General features: G+C 52.3%; 1 protein-coding gene across 2 annotated transcripts in view; it reads right to left on the minus strand.

The window, feature by feature from the left end:
• SEPHS1 (selenophosphate synthetase 1) overlaps positions 1-399 on the minus strand; it is a 28,241-nt gene extending 27,842 nt beyond the window's left edge. For both annotated transcript variants that reach the window (XR_012650004.1, XM_075024674.1), the window contains exon 1: positions 327-399. The gene's annotated coding sequence lies outside the window, so the exon portion shown is untranslated. The remainder of the gene's footprint in view (positions 1-326) is intronic.
• Positions 400-11,110: the final 10,711 nt, after the last annotated feature.

Consider the following 11,110-nt stretch of genomic DNA (forward strand, 5'->3'; position numbering starts at 1 on the left):
GCCGCGGCGGCGGCGCGGTGAGGAGAGCGCACACACCTCCCTCCTCCTCCTCCTCCTCCTCCTCCCCTCCCTCTTCCCCCGCCCTTCCCCCGGGGCCGGGCTGAGGGAAGGCGGCGGGGCCCGGGGCCAGGCGGGCAGCCCGCGCCCCGGCGGCTCAGCGCCGCGCCGCTCCCCGCGCCCGGCCCGGCGTAACGGCGGAGGCGAATTCCCCTTTAAATCTCCCCGCCTTGCACCCCCACCCCCCCACCCCCCTCCTCCTCCTCCTCCTCCTCCTCCTCCTCCTCCTCCTCCTCCTCCCTCCCTCCCTCCTCAGGTCTCCCTCTTACCGGCTCGCCTCCTCGCCCTCCGCCTCCTCCCGCGAACGGGACTCCCAGCCCAGTCCCACAATGCACCGGGCGCGCCGGGCTCCCTCAGCGCCGCCTGAATAGAAATGCCGCCGCCGCGGCCGCCGCCGGGCACGGGGGGGTTAAACTCACAGACACACACACACACGCACACGCACACGCCCCCCCCCCTTCCGCCTCCCCGCGCGCGCCGCGCTCCCCGCCCCCTCCCCCTCGGCGGCCGCGCGCCCAGCGCCCTCCCCCCCCCCCCCCACACGCTCGGCGCGTTCCCGCGCGGCGGTGGCGCGCGCCCTGTGGCAGCGCGACTTGTTGCAAACCGCCTCCCCCCCCCCCCCCCACTCACGAATCAGTCTGAGGGGGGAGAAACCCCGCTGTCCAAATTTTAACGTTTCCTCCATAAAGAGCGAGGAAATTCTCCCCGTGAAATTTCGTCGCTCCCCGATGTCGTCCTCGAGTAACGAAAACATCGGGGTTTGGGAGCAATTTGGGCGGGAAATTTAGCCGGTGGTGAGGAGACCCTGCGCTCTTCACAGACAGGTCTTCCGCCTGGGCTGGGTTTTGCCCAGAAACCGGACAAAAAAGTCACTTTTGATCCACGTTGCGCCCAAAAGCTGGGCAAGAAGGAAACCGAGGAGGTCAGGTGAACTTGACAAAGGGCAAAATTTGGCCAACCTTAAATTTTTACGGATGCAGAGCCAAGACCATGGCCCCAGGGAGCCGGAGGAGCCCTTTTTTACCCAAAATCCGGGTTGGAGCACGCTTCAGAAAAAGTGTAAACTTGTTTTGAAGCGGACGGTGATGAGTTCAACACAACCTGAGAAAGCTGTGCCACGTTTAAGTTCCCGTACAGCCGGGACATCCCTTCTTGTCCGACAGTATTTGCCTGCCTATGTCAACCCTTTTCCATCACTGATTTGCAAAGCATCCCATTTTTTCTTAAGCATTTAATATATAAATCACTGGAATCTGACCTATCTGATTTCCAGCATCTTCTCAGTTAATTTTTCTACCTGAAAGTGGTTTGCGTGCTTCTAAAGACCCTTTCCTCAACCGATTAAAGCCAAAAGTCAAATGATTCTCACTTAAAACTTGTCTTACTTTACATGCGAGACAAGTTTTCCCCAGAAAGGAGGGGATTTGGGTGTTACGGATAGCACAGGGCCCAGTTTTACATTGCCAAATAGATAAAAAAGGCACTCTGCTTCTTGCAATTTGCAATTAAGTATCTAATTAAGTAATTGCCTGTTAATTCAAAGACTGCCTTTTGTCCAACCGTCTTTGAAAAAGTCCTGCCTAAAACCAAGCAGAAAGAGAGGAAATTAAAATGTTGCTGTTCTTCCCTGATTTTAATTACTCTTTTTATCTCCAAGCGAGCATAGTGCCCCTGGACCGTGGTGTAGAGGACCAGCGGTATGCGGGAGCTCCGAGCACCTTTAGGAAGTCACTAGTATTATTTGTATAATTAATTGATTTTTCAGGCTTCTCCGTGTTTCAGGCTCGACACGCAGGAGTTGTTTCTCCGTGAGCAGCCGTGGGGTGTTTGACCCATGGTTTTTGACAATAGAGACGAACCAAGGACGGGGCTCCCGCAGTCCTGACCTGGAATTTGAACCTTCTTCGGTGCCTCTCCCTCCTCTCAGGGGGGGTGGAAGATCTTGGGATCTTCTGATTGCCATCGATCCAAGCTGATTTACTGAGCATTGGCTTTGTATCATGTCTGCATGCTCCTAGATAGATGATTTCAATCTCAAAAAAAAAACCCGTCAGTATCTTGAGAGGTGGTAATCGCATGCTCTGATCTAACGTTTCTCCGGCATTTAGCCATTGCCTCTACCACCAGCACCTCATTTAAAAAAAAATAAAAATCATGAAACATAAGGAAAATCATGAGATAAAAGAAAAAATGAACGCTGCTGATTTTTAAGTCCTGACTTACAGTTTTTTTCCTTTCTGATTTTTTTGGAGGGGAGGGGGAACTGAATCATATTTTAATTTTTTTTTTTTCCACATCCATGAGGGCTAGACATTTACTTCTTTAATACAGAGGGAAAAAAATAATTGATACTTCCAGGTGGCAGCATGACTGAAAGAAAACCCAAACACATGGAAATTCATGCCGAGGTGGTGAGGTCTGGTGACGCTGCCTCGCATCCCGTGTTATGTGCAGGAGTGGGAGGGAGGTCCCAGCCTCATGGGGCTGCCCCTGTCCCTTCCCACGGTTTCTGGGGGTGGGATGGTCACATCTGAAGACAGGGATGTGGGAAAGGGTCTCCAGAAAGGAAAACACATGCAGGGGTATCCATGCAGCCCATTAGTACCAGTACGGATGTGACCCTCTAGAGCTGAAACTAAACAGGACCAGGGTACGGAGGTGGGTGCTGTGCGTAATTGACTGATTAATTAAAAGCACGCTTCTTGGCATGGGCGATGATGGAGCATCCTCAGGTGGGCCCGCACGTGTCCCGGTGGTCCCTCCTGCCTGCGCTGGGGTGAGTCTTTGTGTGGGCAAACAGCGGGCAGGAAAGCGGCTTTGCCAGCAAAACGAGCCAAGAGGGAGCAGCCAGCCACATCTCTGCTGCAGCTTCAGGTCGCTGTCGCTGCAGCCGGCGTGCGCGTACCCCATACGTTTGTGGCTGGGGCCCCGCGGTTGAAACAGCCGCTGGAGGACGTGTGGGATCAGAAAGGGAATCCTGTGCCTCCAGGGGAACGTCCTTTTGGTGCAGGATTGTAAGCAAAACCCTAAAAGAGTAGTGATGGATCCAGCAGCCCTGGGGAGAGCCCGCACTGCTGGAACCACCTGCTTCAGGTAACATATCCCTAGAGTTGAATAATGTTTTCTAGAGTTAAAAAATGATTAAATGGCTTCTCCCCTCCCCCCCGCCCCCAAAAGGGTTTTTCACCATCTGCATGCAAAATCTCCAGCAGAAATTCCATGATCTGGAGCGATTTGGTCCCATGCCATGAGAACGGTCTGCTCTGCACACCTTAGGAAGAGCAAAAAGGAAAAAAAGAAAAGAAGATAGAGCCCTCCATGCTGCGGCCAGATCGTTCAGTCACATCAAAGCCGGCTGCCTCCTGTGCCGACAGGAGGACGTGACAGATGTCCTTAACCTTTACAGGTGCAGGGCCTGCACTTCTCCAGTCTTTTTTCCTTGAATGACTCGGAGCATGGATTATTAGCAGCTCAGTTTTCTTTGGCCAAAGTGCGTTGTTGCCTATACATCCAGGTTAAATCTAAGCAATATTTCTGATCCATGTAGGCTTCTGACTTGGGTCTGCATCTTTGGTGTTTACAAAACGATCAGCGTGTGAACTCTCCCTGTTCTGTTTCTTAAATGTCAGCAGAAACTTTTTTTAAAATAAAACAATGCAGCCTCCCCTGCAATGTTTGTAACCAAGAAACTGCGGCATCAGAAGAGCATGAGAAAATATTGCTGATTAAAACCAGGGTAAGAAATGACAGCAAAAGTGATTTTTTTTTTTTCCTCATTGCAGAATTCACAATGAAGTGGCTGGTAAAATGGGACCAGCTGGTTTACCCCCACTTGTGCTAAATGCTAGGTTTAATGCACTGAAACCACTTCCACTGGCATGTGGGGCTGGTCATATGCTTTTGATACGAAAACTTTAACTTTGGCGTGATTATTTAATTTCTTGTGTTGTAAAACATATCTCACAGCATAGCTTTCCCCCCACCTCTCTCTGTTTTGACAAAGCAAAGTAAGTTTGTGCTATCGTCGGTTTTCCTTGCCTTGTTTTTCTCTTCTTCTTGCGTCTCATTAATACACAAGCAGTATTAAATAATAATGATGCCAGTAGTGGCCTCTGCTGTGCCTCAGTGTTTGCGCCTCGGTGTTTCCTTCTTTTTGCTTCAAGGAGCAGATGGTCCCTGTTTTTGTTTTCTGTCGCCAAACGAAGACTTTGCCTCTAACCTTTGATAAGGTGCTTTAATAGTCTCTGACGTGAGATTTTTATCAAAAGTCTTGGCAAAAGCCAAATAAATGGTACCCGCCTAGTAGCTTCTGTTAAATGTTTCCATCGTGTTTTACAGCAGTTTAAGGAAGCGCAGTTTCCTCTGCCTTTTTGCAGGCTGTATTTATCCCGTGCTCCCTTTGCCCACCTGCCCTCTCCCCAGCCCCGGTGGGCTAGGCTGGGCTGAGCACCCCTGCCCCAGCACCCAGGTGAGCATCTGCCTGGATGGAGCACCCATGGGCAGGGGTCCTGGCTAGTCTCACCTGGACCCCATTTTCCAATGATTGCTGATGCAAGATGGGGAGGGCAGCGCGTACGCGAATGCTGCTGGGGTCTTGGTGCTTCTTCTCCTCTTGCTGTGTGCCCAGCCAGGGGCTGCTGGCTGCTTTTGCACCAGCAGTTAAACACCATTGCTTTAAAGCTGCTCTAATCCTTCCCATAAAGAAACACCCTCGCAACGCCCATCTCTTCCTCGTCCCTTTTGCAGCGTTTCTTACCTTGCTCCTGCACTCGGCCACCCTGAAAGCCCCAAGGGAAAGTCCACCTCCCAGTTGCTACCTATTTATTTGCCCAGGCACGTACACGGCTGGTACAAACAGCCATCAGCCCTGGGCTGGGGTGGTGAGGGCTCTCCCCATGGTGGGCAGGCTCAGTTGCAACTCGGGTGGAAGCACGCCTGGCTCCAGAAAGCCTTGTGGGCAATTTGGGAAGGTGGCACTTTGCCGCTGAGACGTGCCTGTGTGCTCTCCCACGGCCTCTTGCAAGAGCTGCTTGCAGTGTTAGGAGTGGCTCCTGCTGAATGCCCTTTGGCCTTACCTACATCTCTCCAAAATTGTATTAGATTTGGTATTCCCACCCCCTGCCTTTGCTGTCTCGACCTGTTTGACATCCTCGCCGTGTCACACCTGGGGAACATTTCACTGACCCCCCCCCCCCCCCCCCCCCCCCCCCCCCCCGCTTCTGCCAGGCTGGGGCAGCAGACACTGCAGAGCTGGTCTTCGTTATTGACCCTTTGGTTACCACACGGAAAATAAAAGAAGTGTGTGGGGCTGGGCGATGCAGCAGCCTCTGCTGCACTCCCTGCGGTGCCGCTGCCCAGCCTACACGATCCACCTCCTTCCCCCTCCGGCCCCGAAAGTTCACCCGTACCGATGACCTCTGCTTCGGTGGGCAAGCCTTGTGCCTTGCATTGCCCGCTAGCACACTCCTTGTGTCCTTCACCCTTCGTAGGGCTTCGTTTCCTCAAGCCACATCCCACCACGCTGAGCATGAGCATCCCCAAAAAATTGCCATTCCCCCATGCCAAAAAAGCTTTGGCAGGGACATGCACTGGGGAGAGCCACTCCTGCAATGTGGATGGTACCGGCACGACCCCATTATCACCATCGTGGGGCTGCTTTGGCCCCACGCACAGCCCATACACCCTGTGTTTTTCTGTGCCGAGATCCTTTCCAAGGCTTGAGCCTATAAATAATCCAGGAGCCTCGCCTCCCGCCTGGCTTCGCGCGCCACTACCCAGCTTTGTTTCAGAAAGGGCTGTGCGATCCTGCCAGCCAGACCTGCAGCCACCCGATACAGGCTCCTTTGGGATGAGCCTCCAACACTGACTTCCCAAATTACCGTCTGGAGCGATGGGTGCAGCCGAGCTGAGCCAGCGATCCTATTCCAGCTGCTGGCACTCACTGAAACATCTGCCTCTCCTGCGTCGTGCTTGTTGATGGAGCTGTGAGCAGCTCCCGGCACGTCGTTTGGGAATATAAATTGAGTTCCTCCAAGCTGGAACCACCTGCTTCAGATAATTTCTTTGGCAAGGAGTCTTCTTACTTACTCTCCATTCAGGATTTTTCTGCCTCCCACCACTGCCAGCCCTACCCAGTAGCTGTGGGGGGTTGGTATGGATGGGTGGGAGTTTAGGTGGACCCGTGGGGCAAATGCTGTCCTGCTGCCAGAGCACAGCAGAAGGCAAATGTGCTGTTCAAACCATATAACCGTACAATCATAGACTGGTTTAGGTTGGAAGGGACCTTTAAAGTTCATCTAGTCCAACCCCCCTGCCATGGGCAGGGACACCTTCCACTAGACCAGGTTGCTCCAAGCCCCATCCAACCTGGCTTGGAACACTGCCAGGGATGGAGCATCCATAGCTTCTCTGGGCAACCTGTTCCTGTGTCCCACCACCTTCATCATAAAAAACTTCTTATGTCCAATCTAAATCTATCCTCTCTCAGCTTAAAATACCTCTCAGACCTCCCAGCAGGACTGATGCAGAGGGGCTGGGGCTTCATCCAGAGGAGTTTGCCCAAGTCCCATCAAGATGGAGATAGGCTGCGCTCCTCTCCTCCATCAACGATGAGCTGAACGGCCTCAGCTTGGACTCCGTCTTGCTTTGGGTGCTTCGTTTTTTGCGGTGCCAGGCACTTGTTGATGCCGAACTGAGGCTAGTTGGATGTGTGAGCAAAGAAACAAGCAACTCCCAGGGCAAACTGGTGCCTGTTGCAAGGAGCAAAACGACCTCAGCAATCCTGCCTGCTTTGCCTGCTGGAAACCAGGGTGGTGGTGGGTGCTGCTGCCCCCAGCTTCCCTTTCCCCTCCATAGGGTGACATGCAGCCCTCCAGGTCTGTCCCTGCCTCTGCTCCCTCTTCTGCCCCAGCAGTATCCATTAGACGAGCATCTAATTAGGACCCATTAAACACACCTGAATTGTTGGCTGCCAAAGCAGAGCTGAATCCCACCCTGGGATCATGCCAACCGGGCACCTGAAACTTGAGCAAATGGGGAAAACCGGGTTTATACACCCAGTTCCTCCGTTGGGAAATAGGTGTAACGTCAGCAAAGCGCTCTCAGAGCTGCAGGCGAGGTGCCCCAAAAGAGGCCACGTGTGCTCGATGCAACCGCTTGTCTCTGCAGGGATCACCGCTGTGCAATAGTGTATTTTTCCCTTTGGAAAAGCGAAAATAAACCAAACCCAAACCCCTAAGCAGGGTTTCAGTGGTTTGCTCTCCTTGAGGGGTTGAATGTGAGCGTGTTGCCATAACAATCTCACAGCAGAGGAGGAACCTAAACATCTCTCTTGCATCCAGTCCAGCTAGCTGGGGGGAAGCGAGGTTTACTGAGCCGAGCCCGCAGGTAGCAACTCCCCCGAGAAACTCCTGGAAATCACCCGATTTACATGCAGAGGGAGAGACGCAAAGTCTGTTTCACGGGGATGATCGGTGAAGCTGCCGGGAGGTGAGACCCCTCCGGTGGGGCTGGACCTCCCACCGTCCTGGGACATGGGGGTGGATGGAGGAGGGTGCTGGGGTTCCCTGCAACCTCTTCACCCCCAAATGCAGCCCTGCACTCAGCAGGCATGCCCGGCGCTGGTGGGAAGTGCTGTAATGTGGTGGTCTGCATCCTTCTAAAGGGCTTTTTTCCAGCATTTAAAAGAAAAAAAACCCCACCAAAACACACAGGGAGAGCAATGATCACACTGTTAAATCTTCCCATTTCTCCATTTCTTTTGCACCCCCTGCATCCCATTCCCTGCCCTCCCCCCCCATCCCCCACCCCTGCAGCCAATTCCAAATGTATTTTCACAGGATTTGTGCCCAGGCTTGGCATTATCGGCATTAAGTAAACTCTCCACGGCAGCATCCACCTTTGCAGGACCTCATCCTCGGGATAAGCCCATGGAAAGGGGCGAACACTCAAGGCAGCCTGGGAGTCCCTGGGGAGAGACGTGCCTCTGGGTGAAGTATTTTCCCATGCAGATGGGAAAGCAAAGCCAGCTGACGGGCAGTGCTTGAGGGAAAGCAGCAAAGCGAAAACCAGCAAACAACCCCAGCGCCGGCTGCTTTGATTTCCAGAAATGCAATTAACACCCGCCCCGATGCAACTCCTTGCTGGAGAACGAACCAGTGGGAAAAAGCCAATCTTCCCAAATGCAAAGCGTTGCCCCAAGCCCCATCCGCCGCTTGCTCAAGTGATGCCTGTGGAGTCCAAGGAGTCACTGCAGAGCCAAGTCTGAGTGTTGTTTTTAACTCAGTTATTTGATTTAATCCTAGCTGTAGAGCCAAACCTTGCTGTGACTAATATTCTTAGCACTATCCATATGTCCTACGGTGTAACTAATGGGTCAGGGAATACATGTGGGCTCCAAAAAAGTGGATTTTCCCCCTTTTGCGGAGGGTTGGTTTAATCTGGGTAGCTCTGCAAAAGCTGCTGTGAACGTAAGAGGGTAAGGAGTGGATGTGGGATGGGTGGGCTGCAGCAGAGAAACACAGGGGGCTGCTGGCACATCTCCTTGTGCCACTTAAACTGTCACCAAACATCAGCCTCACGTGCACCTCCTGACACTCAGCAGATAGCACCAGGGACACAGCAGTGAACCCAACCCAGTCTTACCAGTTTAGACAAAGACTATAGGCACTGGAATGGCTCTTGCTCATAGAACGGTTTGGGTTGGAAGGGACCTTTGAAGATCATCTAGTCCAACTCCCCTGCCATGAGCAGGGACATCTTCAACTAGACCAGGTTGCTCAAAGCCCCATCCAACCTGGCCTTGAACACTTCCAGGGATGGGGCATCCACAGCTTCTCTGGGCAACCTGCTCCAGTGCCTCACCACCCTCACAGTAAAGAACTTCTTCCTTATAACTAGTCTATCATGCCCAAGGTGATCTTGGTGGTGCATAACACAGGCAGGGCAGGGTGGTCCTGCACAGCTGGTGGTGCCGTCTTGCGTTGCATCCCCAGCATCCCACCCGGGGGACCATTGGCATGACTGGGATGGGTGGGGTTTGCTCCAAGGGACTCCCCACTGCCAGGAGATCCCTGCAATGCTCATGACATAGAGTCCAAATACCTGTGTTGAGTGAGTTGACTGCTATTAGAAGCAAAGATAATATTTTAGAGGTGATCTCCTTGAACAGGTGACAATATTCCAGTGAGTTATAGACCGAGGACGCAGAGTTCGGGGTAGAAAATTGCTTTTAAGTTCATCCATTTAAGATATCCGCGTTAGTTTTGCTTCTAAAACTTTCCGAGTGTGAGCAAGAATCACCTCGCCCACCCACGCTCACTAAATATTTAGTCATTTTTAACAAGTTAAACAAAGCCCTTTGATTGGATTTATGCTAATGGCTCCTCCGTAGGCATTTCTGATTCATTTACATTTCATTTTAAAATTGCCTGTGTACACTGCTGATTCTCACCAACACCATTAGCAGATAAAAGGAACAAGTAACGGGTCACAGACGCCACAAGATGGCAATAGTTGAAGAGCAATTTGTTTCTGGAGGAAGAGATCTGGGGTTCGCCAGCAAACCATCTCTGGAAGGGCACCGCGCTGGCTGTGCATTAACCTTCGCACTTGCAGAGGGGATTGCGTCGAACGAAAGCAAAAGAGCTTGTGCGTGGGGTGGGTGGGTTTGTCTTCCCCGACGGAGGCAGGGATGGAGGAGGACGGAGACGTGAGAGTTGTTCAAGGTCGGCTCAGCAGTGTCCCACCTCCCAGTTTCGCGGAAGAAAACTTGCAGCGTGAAACACAGGCGTGGTTTGCACGCCCAGAGATGGAGCCTCTGAGTCCTGGCCATGGGTGCAAATGTTGGGTTTTCTTGGGTCTGAGCCTCTTGGGTGGGTGGCAGCCAGGCGTGTTGCTGTGCCGACATCCTACATACATCTACCAACACAAGATTTGTGGGGTCAGGAGAAGAGGTCTCAGCCCCACAGCACCCCTAGACCCAACAAGGAGGAGGCTGCAGTGGATAGGAGCATCTCTGAGTCTGTGACAGGGCTAAGGCCCTGGGCAAGACAGGCTGCTACCTGATAACTCTTCAAAAAATGTTAGATTCTATATGACCTACAATCTGCAGTGATGGGGTTCAAGGCTTCTGTAAGGCCTTTGATACAGTCATCCCCAACACTTTTGCCTCTAAATTGAAGAGATGTGGGTTTGATGGATGGGCTGTCAGACGAATAAGGAATTGGCTGGATGGCCATGTCGAAAGAGTTGCAGTCAACATTTCAATGTCCAAGTGGAAACCAGTAACGAGTGGTGTCCCTCAAGGATTCATACTGGCACCAGTACTAGTTAATATCTTCATCAATGACATAGACAGCGGTTTCTAGTGCACCCTCAGCAAATCTGCAGATGACACCAAGCTGAGTTGTGCGGTTGATTTGCTTGAGGGAAGGGATGCCATCCAGAGGGACCTTGGCAGACTGAAGGAGTGGATCCATATGAACATCCTGAAGTTCAACAAGGCCAAGTGCAAGGTTCTGCACCTGCACTGGGGCAACCGCCAGTATTAATGCAGACTAGGGGATGAATGGATTGAGAGCAGCCCTGCCGAGAAGGACTTGGGGATGGATAGATGGATGGATAGATGGATGGATGAAAAGCTGGACATGAGCCGGCAATGTGAACTCGCTGCCCAGAAAGCCAACCGTATCCTGGGCTGTCTCACAAAAACTGTGGCCAGCAGGTCAAGGGAGGGGACTCTGCCCCTTTGCTCTGCTCTGGTGAGACCCCACCTGCAGAACTGCATCCAGCTCTGGGGTCCTCAGTATGAGGAAGACTTGGACCTGTTGGAGTGGGTCCAGAGGATGGACACAAAAACGGTCAGAGGGATGAAATCTGTGTCCTGTGAAGACAGGCTGAGAGAGGTGGGTTGTTCAGCCTGGAGAAGAGAAAGCTACATGGATAACTTATTGAGGCCTTTCAGTATATAAAGGAACTACGACGTGCTTATTCTGTTACATGATTAGTAAAAACCTGCCTAAATTTCCGTTCATTGGTTGGTAGTCGCCATCTC

The sequence above is a fragment of the Buteo buteo genome, chromosome 4 (genome assembly GCF_964188355.1).
Source record: "Buteo buteo chromosome 4, bButBut1.hap1.1, whole genome shotgun sequence".
NCBI lineage: Eukaryota > Metazoa > Chordata > Aves > Accipitriformes > Accipitridae > Buteo > Buteo buteo.